This window comes from Pleurodeles waltl, chromosome 7, assembly GCF_031143425.1.
Source record: "Pleurodeles waltl isolate 20211129_DDA chromosome 7, aPleWal1.hap1.20221129, whole genome shotgun sequence".
NCBI classification, from domain to species: domain Eukaryota; kingdom Metazoa; phylum Chordata; class Amphibia; order Caudata; family Salamandridae; genus Pleurodeles; species Pleurodeles waltl.
The window spans coordinates 1,187,664,359-1,187,679,816 of NC_090446.1; the positions used below are offsets into that span (position 1 = coordinate 1,187,664,359).

General features: G+C 42.8%; 2 protein-coding genes across 3 annotated transcripts in view; one reads left to right on the forward strand and one right to left on the reverse strand.

The window, feature by feature from the left end:
* OGFOD3 (2-oxoglutarate and iron dependent oxygenase domain containing 3) overlaps positions 1-15,458 on the reverse strand; it is a 1,107,281-nt gene that overhangs the window by 1,046,561 nt on the left and 45,262 nt on the right. The window lies entirely within an intron of this gene.
* The window catches only part of HEXD (hexosaminidase D), a 238,406-nt gene continuing 235,487 nt past the window's right edge, over positions 12,540-15,458 (forward strand). For both annotated transcript variants that reach the window (XM_069200286.1, XM_069200283.1), the window contains exon 1: positions 12,540-12,842. The gene's annotated coding sequence lies outside the window, so the exon portion shown is untranslated. The remainder of the gene's footprint in view (positions 12,843-15,458) is intronic.

The window sequence follows — 15,458 nt, forward strand, 5'->3', positions numbered from 1 at the left end:
GGATAACAATGAAATGTGGTTTGGAACTGGAAGGTACATTCAGATTTTTTTTAACAATTTGAAGTGATTGGGCACCATAAGAATGTTTGGAATTCGATTTTCCATTGAATCGTCAACATTAATGATTGTGCATAGTAACTAAAAATGGTGCCATAAATTCTCAAACATTTAACAGGAATTTAGGATAACCAGTGTTGGACATGAATACTGTTTGAAGTAATTAATAAAGTTTAATGATTCGAAAGAATGATGTTCTAGGGCCATGTTTCCTCTAACTTTTTTCCTCTATGTGTGGCAATGAATGATCTCTGTACACCACAGCCAGTACTTCATGCTCCAAAGAAATGTGTCAAATCACTTAGCAAGTGAGTGCACAACGTAAGCTATTACATGCTAAAATGCGATTTATTTTTATTCACAATGTTGTATCACTTGACATCAGCTCTATCACCTCCAATGGTATCTACACTCGAACAATGGAATATTTAGGGTCCAGCGGTGTAAATACCATGGTAGAAAGGTTCTAACCACATTACATCCCTAATTTCAGTAAATCCCATATGGGTGTAAACTTTCTCTGTCCAGAAATCAAAACTTGGGTATAGTCACCTGACATAAATAAGCTGCTTCTAGATAGTTGTTGATTTTGTCGAGGCATGAAATCAACTCAAGCTTATGGCTGATGTTAGCCTAGCATCCTTGGTGTGGTTCCCCCCTAACATTTTGCTCTCAGACCTCCTGTCTTTTTGCTGACTTCGTTTTTGCTGGCCTTAGGGTTCTGCACACTTTATCACTGCTAACCAGTGCTAAAGTGCTTGTACGGTATCCCTAAAACATGGTAACATTGGCATACACCCAACTGGCATACTTAATGTACTTTTAAGTCCCTAGTAAAGCGCACTACCTGTGCCCAGTGCCTGTAAATTAAATGCTACTAGTGGGCTTGCAGCACTGATTATGCCACCAACTTACGTTGCCCTTTAAACATGTCTCAGGTCTGCCATTGCAGGGACTGTGTGAGCAGTTCTGAACTACCATATCAACCTAGCAAGTTAAACCTTTTGACAGGTCCAAACCTTCCTTTTTAATACATTTAAGTCACCCCAAAGGTAGGCCCTCGACTGCCCAAGGGCAGGGTGCAATGTGTTTAAAAAGTCGGACATGTACTTTGAAGTTTAACAAGTTCTGGTAGTGAAAAACTCAGAAATTTGTTTTTCACTACTGTACAGCTTATCTCTCTCATAAGATAACATTGGTATTGCCTTATTACATGTTATAGGTATAATTTCCAAATGGGAAGAGAAAAAAGATTCATGTTTGGTGTCTCTGGAACCGCAATTTAAAATCCTAACATGGTGAAGTTGGATTTGCAGTTACAATTCTGAAAATGCCACTTTTAGAAAGTTGGCACTTTCTTGTCTTAGCCATTTGGTCTCTGGTCACATGACTGGGTGCAGATGGCAATAGGGCTTTGTGTATCCCTCCTAGAAAGCCACACACAATGGGAGCTTATGTGTTACTTGATGGGCCAACATGGGCAGGGTGGGAGGGAGGAGCTGGATACAGCCACAGTTACACCTGAACAGGCTTGTATTCTGCCCACACACAAAGGGCTGCATACCCTCTGTAGTTATAGTTAATCTGGAGCCAGGGCAGGGAGGGCAGGACATTTATGTACTTCAAAGGCATGTCTCTGAAGTCTCCCCCACATCAAAGGCACCTCTAGGTATAAGAACTGGACCTCAGAGACCACCACTTCAGCACACTTGTGGACCTTTGGATACTCTGCCAGAAAGAAGGACTGCTGTGCTGCTGAAGGACTGCCAATCTGCTGAACTCCTGATTTACTTTGGTGTCCTGTTGCCTGCCACCCTCTTGCCTGGGAATGTGAAGGACTGGACCTGCATATCACCAACCCAGTACCCAGAGTGGCTCCAAGGGCTAGGGAGGTGGCCTCCTGATGTAAAGTCTCAGTGTCATAAAAGACTTCAACCACCCTGCTTCTGCACCTGGACTTTGCCATCTGTGAGTCTACCCTGCCAAGTGGTGCCACCCGAGTATTGGGCCCTTGAATGTGGACCCCTGTAATGAAAATAGGTATGTTTGACCACTGACTTTGTGTTGCAACACTTTGCATATTAGTTGTTTAGTGTTCACCAATTGCAGATTACATTTTGTATTCAGTTTAGCTGCCTATTGACTTTATTGTGGCGTTAGACATTGCAGTTGAGCTGTGTTTTTCCACATGGTAAACTGTGCTTGTTTTCGTATTCTTTCTCACCGAACAGTTAGTCAGTCAGCATGATATAAATGTACATGTTTTTTTCAGTGCAGGGAACGGTTCGGCCTTGGGAGGAGAGCCTTGAGATGTTGGCCAGTTCTCAATGTTTTTCTTCCAACTCTTACCTACAGCAGTCAGCATGTTTGAATATTTCTCTTTCATGGGAGGGGTTTTCTCCAGGAAGCTCTTTTGGTTCTTTAAGATATAAAAAGGTGGCCCTGCTCAGTAGCGAGGGAATTTCCAAGACCTCGGTAAGGATTAGACGTCGAAAGCCGGACACACATTTGTCCCGTGAGGGTGCATATCTCTTTCTCGCAGTTGAACGGGGTCATCTTCTTGCTGGCATGAGAAAGATAAAGAGCTTGGCAGGCCCTACGGTGATGAATTTTTACTTTATTCTTTGCAATTATGATATAATATAATCACATATTTGCTGTGTACATTGCAGTTGAGAATCATTTTGGGTATATTTTCCTTCCATTGCTGTGAGTATTTTTAAACGTGCTCTGGACCTACTAATCTCCTTTTTTAGGAACCTCGTGGTGAAATAATTATAAATGTCTTCTTTGAACTGAGAAGTGCATTCCAGAGATTTTTGTCAGCTCGGTCATTAGTGAAAGCAAAACAACCCCATGGTGCTTCACACCAGAACAAACACATACTCTCTGCTGAGCAGCACATCCTTAAGCAGAACTGATGCATCGCTGCTGCTGTGTGGACTGGACCCAGAGCACAAGACTCGCATCGCCGGCATATCCTCCATCTTTTGTTCAACGCATCGATTTCAGAACCACAGCAGCGCAAAACTTTCCTGGATGGGTCCTAGCATTTTTGTTGACGCTAGCCTAGACATCGACACCAAAGCTCTGCATTACAGCTTTAACGGCTTTTGGAACCAACGCTTTGCCTTAGCTGCACAACACATCCCAGACACTGCCCTTCGCATTGCAAGCCTCGTTGATGAGATCCTCAGTGTTGACACACAGGACCTCACAGCAAAGCCTTGCCGCATCTTGGAATGAGTGTATCCCAGCAGCTGCGCAACGCATCTCCACCTCGGATCCACGCACCGCTCTGAAACCAGGATTTAAGGTACTTTGTTCAGCTGGCCTTACTGGGTCCCTGTAGCCAGTCCACGACCCAACATGCACGGCCTGAACTGTTGACTTTGTCTGGGTCTAGCGCAATGGGATGCCGCTGGTCCCAATTGGCGCTTTTTGTTTGTAAGCGCTATTCTACAGTTAGCTCTTTAAAAATTCATAACCCAACTTTTTCTTATTGGATTTTTGTCATTCTGGCCTTGTTTTATTGATTAAAATAAGCTCTATTTTTCTAACATGATTTGAGATCCTTTCAGTGAGGTGTTTTCACAGTTTTAAGGGTTGCACAAATACTTTACACGTTGTCATCAAGTTAAGCTTGACTGCTCTGTGCCAAGCTATCAGAGGGTGAGCACAGGTTCATTTGGGGTTTGCTTGTGCCTTATCCGAACAAATATTGTGGTTGTTGCTTGACCAGGGATCAAACTCCAGTTAATCAACAAACCAATTTCTAACAGCTGCTGTGTCCACCTACAGCAATAAGATCAGGAGGGCTGTGGTACTGAAAGTGTCATGTTGGGACTGCTAACAATCCCACCTAATCTACCATTTAGTACCCCAAGAGTAATAAAACTTGGCTGATACCCAACAGGTGATCGGGCAGGTGCAGCTGATAAAATGTAAAGGGACTTGTATGCAAACTGAGAACCTATATTTCTTTCACATGCATAAGCAGTAATTAATTGTAACTTAAACACGACTGGAGAATACATTCACATTTCGTGCACAACACTGAACACACTACACATAGGATACATTATAAACTAACAATCTATCAATTCTACATCACTGCTAAGTTACTGAACTACCCAGAAAGTGCTATAGGGACCGCATGAGGGTTATGAAGCCTTTTACAAATACTCCAATACAATAGAATATAATACAGTACTTATGCCCTACTTTAGTAACGTCAATCCCTCTGCTATACTGGGGGCATTGGTGTGGGAATTGAATCCTCCTAATTAGGTGTGATCACTTGAAATTACGGTGCACTTCTGAGGACTATGGTGGGGGTCGGGCATTCAAAATGTATGACTGCATGGAATAAGGAGACACTGCTTCAGAGGATAAACATGTGAATTTTTTAACTGGGAGACAGTGGATGATTCCACAAGCTGTTGAAACAGAGTCCCAAATGAAGACATAAGCGTACACTAGAGGTGGGAGAGCCGAGCCAGAGCAGAGCAGCCAAGGGTCTGGCTCGGATCTTAGAGCCTGTGCACGAGCAGAGTCTCGAAAATGTTTGTCATGTCTAGACCCCTCATTTATGGGTTCCCATATTAAATTTTTCCAGTTCCAGCACTGGACTCTATGCAAATAATTAATTTCACTGACCCCGCTTTTTCTGCATTATCACATAAGAATGCACCGTCACATACATTAATTCAGTATGTGAGCTGCACAAAATATTAGTCTGTGAAGACTTAATATGTTATTATTTATAATATTGCTGCTCCAGTTATAATATGAATCTAGGCTACATATTTAGTGCACAAGAGTACTGACTTGCCTCTTGATTTGTTGTCAGAGCGAGAGGCCTGAATGCGTCCAAGTTCATTTTAAAGTTAATTTTTTAATAACCATCACTTTTAATAAATGTCTCTCTGTGATGTAACCTGGTGTAATAAGGTAAAACTTTAAAAAATATACTTTCTTGAATTATGAAAAGGCTTTATCATCTTTCTAAATGATGTTTTGCTCGATTTACATTCACCTCTAACATTTTCTAGGCAGCCGAGTGAGACTATAAACGTGCCTTGGCTCTACTCCTTAAATTATTGCCTCTTCCACCTCGAATTGAGAAACAAAGGGCAGAGCGGCCTTTCAGTTCTCCCAGTAGATCCCTGCCCCCTGCATGTTCGTCAATCTCACAGCGTGCTCCTGTCACACTGCAGCGCGTCTGACTCCCTTCCCAGCTGTGTTCCTTCACCTTCCTTGGTGTGCCACCCAGCAACCGGCATACTGCCTTTCAAATGTGCACGTTTTTGGAATAGACATGAAATGCTCTTTAATATTTCTGCATGGGCCTGCGCGCTCTATGAAACACTCTGGGTGCTTCTAGAAAGCAGGGTGCCAGGGAGCACAGGTCAGGGGGTTATTGAAACAAAATCGTGTTGTATATTAACAATTTGAATACTAGCCAGACCAATGTTTGAGATGTATAGAAATGCTCCTATACAACTTTTATTGTAAATATTGTAAAATAAATGTTTTTTGAATATATTTTTTTTATAGGCCCTGCGAAAGCCCCATGGTTGGGACGAAACACATCGGCTGGGCTTTTGAAATGTATCAGGACTAGATTCACAATTTGTAAATTCAAGAGGAATGAATAAAGAAGTTGAACATTTCTTGGGCTCGGGCATTTAATTCATTTCCATCTACTGAGTTTGGAATGACCCCTGGCCATTGATGCATGATTTCCGGATTTACTTTTGTTTGACTAGGAGAGGATATTTTGAATACTACAGCTGCCTTCCCTTGTTTTGAACTTACTACAATCGTGTTAATTGAGGTTTGGTGGCAGTCGGACCTCAGGAAGTGTACATTCTTGAATTATAAGGCATAGGCCTGTGCGGTGTAGTTAAGCCACAACTGCCACTGAATTGGATTACCTTTGATAATATTTTTTAAATATTAATTAATCGTTTATTATTTAAATTAATGTGCCTAAGCTGAAACACTGACAAATGTTAAAGAAACAAATTGTTTAAAAAAAAAAATAAAAAAAAAAAAAAGATGACATTTTACCTGCTTTACATAACAAATGTTTGATGGGCCGGTTAGTGCTTTGGCTCTCAAGACCAAGTCAAACCCCTTGTTTTGCTCTCCTCATTGCTGGTTTGGTGTGCCTGCCTCTTTGTGGTGTAGAAGGTTAGACGGCAGAACATAGTAAAAAAAAAAAAAATTAAAAAAAATCTACTTAAGCGGCTAAAAAATCACCTTGAGAAGCTGCACCCTCTGACAGGCCCTATGGTGTAATTTGTGCTGATTTTTCTGCATGGAAAAAGCTCCCAATGCTAAATCACAGCACAAGCAGTGTAGTGTACCTATTTCCGCCCGGTCGTGGAATTCCGCTGAATCTCAGAGCTTTTTGCAACTCTACAGAATTTAGTGGAGCAAAACTCCACCATTCCGCCGACCCTAATCACAGCACTCACCCAGGGAGGATGAGGAGGACAGCACCACAAACCATTAGGATAGCTAACAAAGTACCTCAGATTCTCTTTCCCAATGGGCAATGATTGAAGAACTTTGGAAGAGAGGATCAGATACCCACGGTCATTATTCTACTGCACTGCGTATTTTTTTGTTTCTTATTTTTGAATATAATGGGACTCTGAAGTTTTTGGCAAGACAACAACTGGTTCTTTATGAAACAACTAAGTAAATGCCATCTGTGAGGGGAAGGTGGAAGGGGTATGTGGGGTACAGAAGAGGACAGTCTCACTGACCCACCCTGTGAGCATGAGGAGTCACAGCTCCATCCCATATGGAGAGTGAATGAGAGTAGCAAGCATGGATTACAAGGCTGCAAAAACAGACAGAATAAGGCAGTGGTTTCCAACCTTTTGACTTATCTCATTGGGTATCTCATTGCCAACTGTCCCAGCACTAAAGATTCTCCAAGTAAAACTTCCAGTCAAGTAGGAGGATGACAGGGAATTATCAGACTGTCACCACCACATCTGGTGAACAGTAAGAGGGTGTCACCACCCCATTAAATTAGCTTAAAAGATAAAGTCCACAAGTAACGTTCAGAACAGTCAAAGTGTAGATTCTTCCAGCAATCCAGACGATTAGACCCTGCAACGTTTTGCCTCCAGTTCCTGGTTTTGAGCTTTTAAAGAACTGATACATGACCAAACTCTCACAAAAGCCATAAAAGTGATCCTGGAATCAGAGCAAGGTAGCACCAAGATAGCTTTGGGGCTTCCTGTTAAATCTGCTGTTCATATGCAGGGGATCAAAATGACTTCCAGTAACAATTGGTGAAAGCATTTTCCAGGATTATGGCTTCCCAACAGAACCATTATGCATCTTGCGTCTTGGTCAACTGAATGCTGTGTCTGAAGAAAGCTCGCCTCTTTTTGTGACTTGGAAAATTTCTGCTTCTGTTTCACCAAATTCACCAATAATCCAAAAGCTACATACATTTTACAGTGGTTCTTATTGGGCCAAAATGATTCCTGTAGCTCCTTTATTTAGTTGAAAGATCTACTGGCTTTGGCAGATGATGTTTAATTTCTCCAACCCCTAGGATGGACTTATCTTCTCCATTTCTTCCCACAACTGACGAGTTTTAAGTGCTTTGTTTCTGTATCACAAACCTATGTGTCCTGGCTCGGTCATGAAATAAGTCATCTAAAATAAAGGGTTGACTCAACAAAAGTAAACAAGTCAATGGTTAAATTTGTGAGACTGGGTGTTAGATAAGGTCATTGATCTTCTAACTAGGCCTATAGTCTATAATTAGAACCTATAATGACAGACTTGAATTCCAGAACTATTTCCAGAGATCTTAAATTAGCCTCTTCTCCTTGGTGGTAGTTGGTTAGGAAGGAGTATCTTCTGACCTGGTGCAAAACATTGAGCTGGAAAGTAAGTATTCCACTTTTAGAGATGTGGTGCACTAATGGTGTTTCTAGTCTTAACCAAAGTTACGGGCCCTTCAAGCTTTAAAATGCTTCTATGTCACAAACGTTGCCAACAACTAGCCCCCACTACCAATGTTTTGCGAAAGATTGAAATACGCGAACAAAGGCCAAAACAATCCACCCCATTGCAATCTACCTCACTCCTATCTAAAACAATCTGCCCCACTCCAATGCATCTCATTTCAGTCTGCCCCACTTAAATCCAAAACAATCTGCCCCACTCCAATACAAGACAATATGTTGCACTTGAATCTGCCCCACTCCAATATGACCCACTCCAATCTGCCCCATTCCAGAACAAAACAATATGTCCCACTCCAAGCTGCCCCACTCCAATCCAAAACAATCTGTCCCACTCCAATCTGCCCCACTCCAATCCAAAACAATACCCCCCCCTCTAATCCAATCCACCTCACCCCAATCTGCCCCACTCCATCCCAATTCGCCCCACTCCCATCCAATTCACTCCACACCAATCTAATCCACTCCACTGCAATCCACCCTAATGCAATCTGCCCCACTCCAATCCAAAACAAATCTGTTCCACTCCAATCTGTCCCACTCCAATCCAAAACAATACGCCCCTTCTAATCCAATCCACCTCACCCCAATCTGCCCCACTCCATCCCAATTTGCTCCACTCCCATCCAACCCACACCAATCTAATCCACTCCAATCCACCCTAATGCAATCTGCCCCACTCCATTCCAAAACAATCCATCCCACTCTAGTCAGCCCCACTCCAATCCAAAACAATCTGCCCCACTCCAATCCAAAACAATCTGCCCCACTAAAATCCCACAAAGATTTGCCCCACACCAATCCATTTCAGTCGGCCCCACTCCAATTTGTCCCAACCCAATCTGCTCACTTTAATCCAAGACAATCAGCCCCACTCCAATTTCAAACAATCAACTCCACTCCAAAACTATCTGCTCCACTCCAATTCCTCCCACTACAATCCAATTCACCTCACTTCAATCCAATCCACCCCACTTCAATCCATCCCACTCCCTCCGATTCACCACACTCCAATCCACCAGACAATGATCAAGTCCACACCACACCAGCCCAATCATATCTACCTCACCTCACCCCAATCCAATCAACCCCACCCCAATCTACTCCAGTCCAATCCACCCCACTCCAGTCCAACCCAATCCATTCAAATCCACTGTTACCCAATCCACCTCACTCCAATCAAATCCACCCCATCCATCCCACTCAAATACTATCAACTTTAATCCACGCCTCTCCAGTCAAACCATAAAAATTCACCCTACGCCAGTCCAATCCACCCCACTCCAAACCACCTTAATCTACACCACCCCAATTCAGTCCTCCACACCACAGCAATCCAATCCACCCCACTCCAATTCAACCCACTCCGCCTCTATCCAACCCACCCCACCACACTCAATCCAATCCACCCCACTTAACCCCCACTCCAGTGCACCCAACCCCACTCCAGTCCAATTCACCCCATGCCAATCCACCTCACCTCAATGCAATCCAACCCACTCCAATCCACCCCAATCCCACCCTCCTGAATCCAAGCCACCCCTATCAAATCCACCCCACACCAATCCAGTCCAGTCAACCCCATTCTATCCCAGTTCAATCCACCCCACCCCAATCTATCCACCAGACTCTAATCCACCCTACCTCAGTGCAATCCACCCCGCTCGAATCCACCCTGCTCCAATCCAATAAACCCCACCCATTTCAATCCACACCACTCCAATCCAATCTACCCCACTCCTCTCACTTCAATCCACCATACTATATCCCAATCCAATTCACCCCCCTCCCAGTTCAGTCCACCCTACTCCAATCCATTCACCCTACTCCAATTCAATCCACCCCACCCCAATCCATTACAATCCTGTGAATCCAACACAACCCAATCCAATCCACCCCACACTAGTCCAATCTAATCCTCCAAACTCCAATCCAAACCACCCCATCACTCCAATCAAAAACACCCACCCACCCACCCCAATCCAATCTAATTCACCCCCCTTGAATCCTCTCCAATCCACCTCATCCCATTTCAAACCACCCCACTCCAATCCACCTGACTCTAGACCAATCCAATCCACCCCATTACCTCAATCCAATACAACCCACTCCACCCTATGACACTCTCTGCCACTGAACTCTACTCGTCCCTCCCATTACACTCAATAACACTCCAACAAATCCACTCTACGACACTCTACTCTCGGACTCCACACCATTAGCTTTTAGCTGTGTTGAACAGGAGCCACACTGGTGTACAAAATTGTAAAACACATTTCCAAAGCCAATAGCTCTTGTATAGGTAAGATCTATTGGCTTTGACTATGCTTGTAATTTATTTGGCGTGAGAGAGGAGATGGTAAATTAAAGTGCCTCAGGCTGTGACTGACAATATTTCACAAGTTGGGAGATCTGGATCGGTGTGTGAAACATACAAAACCAAAAATTCCCGAGCACAAACCTGTCCGGAAGGAAATGGATTTATTGTTTAGGGCGGAGCACGGTTCTTAATACTATGTGATCACCACTGAAAATAGCGCAGTGGCTAACAAGAACCTGCGTGACACATTCCAAAGTGCAGCCATTTAGGCCAGTGGCATAGCAAAGGTGTCATGGGCCCTAACGGGAGCAAGGCACGCGGGCCCCATCGCCACCCAGCTTGGTACTAAATGATAGCCATACCTACCCAGATAGGAGGTGCACTGGGCTCCTCTCACCACAAGACGCTAGTACCACAACATCTGCTGCACTTCTCATTCCGCATATCCTTCCGCTCTCGTCCCTATCCCTTTATCCCGCTTCCCTTTCCCCACTCCTTCCTTTCACTTTCTTTGCTTCCTGCCCACTTATACTTTCTTTCTCTCACTTCTTTTTCTCCTTCTTAGCTTTTTCCTTCTTTCCTTGCGCCCCTTAACCTTTCCTCCCTCGTCTATTTTTCCCTGACCCCTCTCTGCATCCGACACTTATTACCCCAACCATCGCCCTGCCCTCTCTGATCCCTTCCTCCCAAACACTTTCACATACAGATATATATATATCTTGGCTTCACTTCAGTCCTATCTCTTTCTTTGTGTTGTCTTAAACCTTATTCTACTTCACATTTTCCCCCAAATCCATTTGTGCTAGCACTTTTCTCTTCTTTTTCTCATTGTTCTTTCCTTGCTACCTTTGACTTGTTCTTTCTTCCCTTTCCCCTCAATTTCTCCACTACCCTCCTCTCCCATTTTCTTCTATCCTCCTGCCATCTCACCGCCGTGGCTAAGTGCTTTTCTCTTTCTCCCTCCTTTTAATTTCCGTCCTCCTTGTCTTTCTGTAAACCCAAACATGCCTGTCAAAGTTTCAAGAAAAAAGACGAGGGTAATATTTGTGCGATGCTGCAGAACCCATTGGCAGGAAACTGCGAACTGAAGTTGGTGCCATGGTGGAAATTATGAAACAGTGATGTATTTCAAAGCACGATATTAATATGTAATATTAGTTTAAAAAAAATGTAGGTTTAAAGATAATTTTACATGGCAATTTGTCCAGTATTTCAGTGGGGGGGTCTTTTTTATAGGGACATATGGCACAGTCTAAGCAATAATTGGACAGTAATTAGGGGAAACTGATATCGGTAGAATATGTTGAAGTAAGAGGTATTTTTTTAAAGTACAATGCACTACTAACAATATTCATGAATATGTCCAGTAATATCATAATTTAGAAAGTGTCATGTTGCGGATTGGTGGCAGAAATGGTGAGAATGGTGGGTGCATACACAATACGGGTTGCCACTTCGGGGGCAGGGGGGTGTACAGTACCTGTGCCAGGGATGGGCCCATGATGGAAGTTTTAGGGGCAAGCACCTCAAAGATGATAATGCACTTTAGGATGGTCTGGCCAGATGCTAAGAGGGCTGGGCCAGTTCCTCCTGAATTACGGTTACACTATTTTTATCAGCTCAAACCTAGGATTCCAGCAGTGTGTCCTTAAGCGAGCTTTTACTACCTGCATACCTGCCTCTTTAAGCAATGCTCAAACACCGACCCTTAAAGGATGTCTGATTATAACAGGTTCAAATTGTGTATTACAAGAGAATAATTTGCCAGCTATGTTGCTGAATAAAACACCGATTTTATTATTAATAATGCACATTTAGTAAGAAGATTTCACTGCACAGGAGTCGATTTACATGACCTTTTCAGAGACACAAAGCTACAACAATCTAAAAATATTTTTACAAAGTTCTATACAACTGTACACATCGTGGTAAGAAGTTGTGTCCCTTAGAAGAATAATGCACATAATTCGACCGGCCTCTTCCACTTTCCCACAAACTTAAAAGAGAAAATATGTCCCTCGCACTACGTTGATGGCCCCTCCTCCCAGCACTGATCCCTTTTGTTGGCCAACTCTGGCCATCTGTTGCCTCCTCGCTCAGACCCCCTCATTGCTGCCGTCCTTCCTGCGCTGCTGCAAAGCTGTGGTCAGCGACATTTCGTGTGAATGACTTCTCAGCACCGCTGCCCACTTTTTTCATACCAAAGGGCAGAACCCAAGCACTATTTACAGGACACGTGGCACATATTTTGCATTGTTTCCCGGATATCAGATGGGGAGAAGTAGACTTTTACTTAAACTTGTGTGTATTTCTGCCTGCCATCTGCATCATTGTTGTTAACGGGGCAGCAGTGGAACCTCTTCAGAATAAAGTTGTCCACAAAGTAAGCGAAGGTTTTAAGTATGAAGAGAGGGAAGAGGAAATTGTTACATCAGTGGAGGAAGCTGTAGATGAGAGACAAGGTAAGTTAAAAATGAATATGGAACTTGTTTTCTTTGTTAAGTTTACTTTTGCACTATTTGCTGCCTCAACTGTTTTTTTCACAAGTTTGGTTTGTTGAGGGCTTTTTTTAAATGAAATTTCGTATAACGAAGTGTTACAATGCAAGGAAACATTCTGTAACAAGTTTTGATATAGGTATACGGCAGCGAGTTATTTTTATTAGGTTCGAGCCTGCGTTGCATGCGCATGCGTATCGCAGCGAGACGCTTTAAGTTATTAGAAAAGGGCTCGGAGTCCTCGAGACGTCACGTCAGTGTGTTTGATTGGTTCGTGGGCTTGCCTAGTAAAATCTGCTTGCTTTCATTAGTGGAAGGCATGCACACGTCGTGCCTTTTCCGGTGGCTAGCCCTCCTCGAGCGCAGCGACCAAGTACAGAAAACATGCGAGGCTCGCTGTTTTCTGTCGGATCGTGGACTACTTTTTCTCTATTTTCCTAGCGCGATTTCGCTTGGCAGAAGTCGAGCGCTTACACATTTCACTTTTTTTTTTTACGTACATAAAAGCACTTTTGCCGATAGATGAAAAGTCGGGTTAGGAGTTTACAACGCGATCAGCTCTAACATGAGCAAACGCGAGACCCGTTGCATAGCAAATGCTTGTCCTAATGTGTGTGGAGTGCCGTGCGAAACTGAAAAGTCTATAATGCAGGTATTTACTCATAGGCATGGTAGAAAATTTTAAAATGCATATCAAAAGCATGGGCTTTTGTGAAAGTCCTCATCATAGTCCTAATCGACTGGGCAGAATTCTACAAATAATGAGTAATGACGGATCTGCACAGAACAGCATACTGTGGCACATGAATGGAAATATTTGAATTCAAATACAATTCTAACTAACAATCTGAGGAATGTATGTAATGACAGAACCATGCAGCGCAGCTTCCTAACATTTTTTCTTTTCCAGTAAATGAGAGGTTTTATGGTTCACTTATGCTTTGTTCATTATTATATATCTTTTGTATAGCACTGTATGCTATCTTGTAGCTTCTTCAGCACCCTTGGTCATTTCAGCAGTTAGTCAGGCGATGGAGGGCCCACTCTTGCCATTCGTTCTTTATTGGGCTTGTCTTAAATGTTTCCTTTTTATTAGTGCTTTTTTCTAAATGTCCCTCCCTTTTGTGCTTAGTTCCCTCCCAGGCGATTTCACTAAAGGAACATTTTGTTGGCCATCACACTATGTTCACTCTTCGCTCCAGTTGCAACATGTGATGGCCCCTCCTTCCTACTCCCAGCGGACTTCTGATTGATCCTTTTTGTTGGCCATCTGTTGCCTCCTCACTCGCACCCCCCACCCTCCAGTCATTGCTGCCCTCCTTCCTGTGCCGCTGTTTGCTTTTTCTTGTGTCTCTCGTGTTGTACTTTTTCTCGCGGCAAACGTCTCCAAGTTATTACAGTCCTGTAATTACTGGAATGAACTTCATTTTTAATGTTGAGAAGTTATGATATTGCTGTGTTGCTGTCAAGAGCAAATTGTCTTCTTTTCAGGTTAAGTTGAAGGGAGGAACTACACCTGCCCTTCTGTTGTCTCTTCTCTCTTACATGGACCTGTGGATCTGTTAGAGTTAAGTAGCGCCATCCAGTGCATAGCCGAGGTGGCAGGAAAAAAGGCACAGAACAAGATCTGGAGCAGTATGTGCTCTGCAGCCTATATTAGAATTGGAATTCTGCTCACATGCAGCACTATCTGGACGAAATTCATTCGTAGCTGCACTTTCAAAACTGTGCTCAGCAACATTTTGTGTGAATGACTTCTCAGCACCGCTGCCCACTTTTTCCTCATTGTCAATTTGGACTGCAGTAAAATGCCTGTATACAGAACTGACAATGAAATAAGAGCATGCCCCTCTTGCATGTAAAGTTTTGGAGTTTGCTGAATTCGTTCTTACTGGTACATGTTTTGCCTGACATTTCTATTTAAGACATGATGACACTTTTGTTTGTCTATGGTAAAATATCAAAGTATAAAGGTTTCCACAAAATGCTGGATTTTTTTTTTTGGTATGATGGAACAAATTTAAATTGCTAGTTAACATTTTTTACTACTTAAACATTTTCATGTAGCAACGCATTTCTTTTGAAGAACTTCGTATGTGCTGTGACCCGAATTTATTTCTTAAGTAAAAATATACAGTTTATTTTAGATTTAAAGTTTTCTGAAACTTTGACTTTCATAAAAAATAAGCATGCGCGTTGATATGTGTTATGCAGTCAATTTAATGGTTAGCGTCTTGTGGCTAATGAAGGTGAATGATAAATATGGGAAAGTTTAAGAGCTGCATTTATGATGGAGAGATTGACTGACTATCATATCCGAGGTGGTTTACTTGATGTCACTAAGTCACTATTGTAGGTAGGGGCCACATGAAACCTGTTAGCCAAGGAATAGTTTTACATTTTCTTGTTTAACGTTGCTCTTCATCTAACTTGACATTGTGCGAACATCATGGTAATGGTTCTGAGATTAGGTTTAAATGTGGCTAGTTTATCATTTGTTCACAGCAGATCATGGCTTTTCACACAGGTTAGTTTACTGTCATCACAGAAGTAGGATAAATTGCTCTGCTGACAACCTGC